This window comes from Corvus brachyrhynchos, unplaced genomic scaffold (genome assembly GCF_000691975.1).
Source record: "Corvus brachyrhynchos isolate BGI_N302 unplaced genomic scaffold, ASM69197v1 scaffold293, whole genome shotgun sequence".
In the NCBI taxonomy this organism is placed as follows: Eukaryota; Metazoa; Chordata; class Aves; order Passeriformes; family Corvidae; genus Corvus; species Corvus brachyrhynchos.
Window position 1 is genome coordinate 1,411,879 of NW_008237410.1, and position 2,955 is coordinate 1,414,833.

Consider the following 2,955-nt stretch of genomic DNA (forward strand, 5'->3'; position numbering starts at 1 on the left):
CGGGGCCCGCGCCTGGCGGGGGTGGGGAGGGGCGGGGCTGTGGTGAGCCTGTGTCGCTATGGGGCGGGGGGAGAGGGGGGGGAGCGTCGCCGGTGTCCGGTGTCAGGCGAATAACCTTGTTTATTCCTGTCTACGGCCTTTGCGAGGGTGACTGAGGGCTGAGTCGCGACCTGTGTCAACGCTGAGTGGATTGCGAGAGGCTTTAGTGACCAGGAGTCAGTGAGGCAGCTCCACGGCCGGCCCTGGCTTGCTTATGTGCGGGGTGAAAGCAGAGGAGAAGGATATTGTTACGTTTAAGTTCACCTTCCTTTGGTGGGGAAGGCGGGGAGGGAGGAGGTGAGGAGCCGTGTCCCCTCTCCGGTGCGCTACTGTCGCCCCTCACGCTGCCTGGGCTCACGGGCAGGGGGCACGGCGGGGTGGTTCCGGTCACCGCTCAGGTTGTAGGTGTCTGCTCGTATCTCGGGGTCCCTGCGATGGGTGTTTGGCTGAGCCAAACACTGAAACACTTCTTGAACTGAAGACCTCAAAAGACCTGTTTGTGTCGTTTATTTTTGTTTATGTTGTTGTAAAACGTTACAACTCAGTGTGTTTATTTACTTGATTTTATTTGTCGTTGTCTTATTTTTGGAACGATACCAACTCTCATCCCAGTTTAACTAGGATGATCTAGCTCTGCTTCCAGATCTATAAATGTTTAAACTGTACATCAAAGAGAGAAAAGGACTTAACACCATCTAATCATTTTAATAGGAGCTCTTCGATGTTTGGGTGAAACTGTAATAAGAGGTGTTCATATTTCAGTTGCGTTTTCACAGGGCAGCTGTGTCACATAAAAAGTCATCAGGATGTTGTGCAGTGAAAAAACCTCAGGTTATGCAAGTTAAGTAATGCTGACTTACTAGGGGTTGCAATCACTGACTGCAGGTAGCTGGGTCATACGCATGAAAGACAGTACAGTCTTCGTAGTAATAAGAGTCTTCTCTTAAAATTGGTATTCTGGTTCAATCTCTTTGCAGTATAGAAACAAAGGGACTGTTGTTGGCTGTGATAATGCTTTACTAACTTGGAGTGGTTGTTTATTTTTTAAAAATTTTCCATGCTGCCTTATCTGAGGCCGTGTTGGTCAAGGTATAAACTGAATTACTATTTCTGGTCGATTTTAATACTGATGAAGATTAAAGAAATCTGCATAGAGAAAAAATCTGAAGGTTTTCCATCCTTTTGAGAAAAATTTTGCTGCCACAAAAGCACAGTTTACTTGGATTCATGACAAAGATGCTTTCAAGTGGGGCACCTAGAAATACTTTTGGTTGATGCTGCTTGTAAACTTGTGGGTTTAGAATCCCTTTGTCACCTCTTCAGTGTGTATTGTGAACTGTATTTTAAAGGGCTCGTCCTGTAAGTACTTCTAGCTTGAGCAACTTAGTACTAGCTGTAGACTTTCCCCAATGATACTGTAGAATAATTCTCTTAAATACACAATTATACTTGGAAGCATGAGAGCTTTGGGACTGATTTATTCTCTTGGTATGGGACACTTAGTTACCAAAAGAATACGGATTATTTTTGTTTGTAAAATAGTTTACATTTTTTGCTAAACATCAGTGAAAAAACCACTGTAAGTTAGTCAGCATGTTTTTATTAAAGGGCTTTCAATAAAGTTGAAATAATCACTTGCCTACAAGTGCTTCTTAAATCACAGGAATACTGATGGAGTTCAGAGCCAACCCCTTTTCCTGAGTCTGTGGAAGCCTTGGAAGAAGGAGAAATATTTGCTAGTTTTACTGCTTTTCATTTTCCTTTTTATCTTTTAGTATGAAGTTGGAAATTTTGATAAGTTGGAATTTCTACCCACTTCCCTGTTGTTTCTCATGAAAGAAAGTAAAAAATTCCTGCTGGGTTTTGGACAGGAAGAATCAGGAGTAAGGATTTACCACAGGGAGTTGGTATCACATTCAGTTTCTTCGTGCTTCCTATACCATTAAAACGTTAGACTTGAAAACTAAGGTGCCATAGTCAAAACATCATGACCTAAGCCATGTCTATTAATTGGAAATGGCTACTCTTTATGCACTTAAAGCAAACGCTCATTGTTAGCTTAAAAAACCCGTACAACCTAAATCCCCCCCCGCAAAAAACCCCAAGTTCATTTTGAAATTGAGATAATGAAGTGTAAAGGCTAGGTGAGGTAATGGATGGAGTGATAAACAAAAATAAGTGCTTGCTGCAAGCTGTCTTTAACTGATTCTTGTAAGTTACTTTTAGCTGTGTTGTTAAGACTCTTTGTAAAGACTGAAAAGAAGGAGTGAAGCTACTGACAAAAGTGTTTTATTTTTTAAGTGACCTTAGTACTGCACTTGCCTGCTTCTGCACAGTGTAACATTCACCTGAATTTAAAAAAAAAAAAGAAAAACTTTCCTGATTTTTTTGTTTTCTCTGCCAGAAAATCAGTTGCATAGTGAGTCAAAATCAGAAAAGCTGCTCCAGTGTGCCTGCATGAAAGTATGTAAACTGGGGCTGGATTCCCCAGTTTCTATGGTAGTGTCGTATTAGGCAAAAACCCTGTTATATTTGCTGTCCTTGTGAAACTTGTAAATCAGAACTGCTGAACTCTTCCTTTGAATTCTGTGTTATGCAATGCATAGTGACACTTTTCTATATTCTTAGGTGTCCCAGTGCAGACAGTAGGAGCTGGTTACATTCAGGCCCTTCTTTCAAAGTTTGTTGCCATTGCAACAGTAGGCCCCTTTTTGTGTAGGTGTTTGTTCAGATTTACTGTAGTATCCTGGCATTCTCCTGTGGTTACATAAAGTGGCCATTGGAAATATTGGAGATCTCACCTCTGTTTTCTTGAAAAATAATATGGCTGGAAAGAGAAATCTCCTCTTCTTATCAGCAGGTGTTGGGAATGTCCAGAAGAGGCATTCCAAAGGCATGTAAAAAAGAACAAGGCTT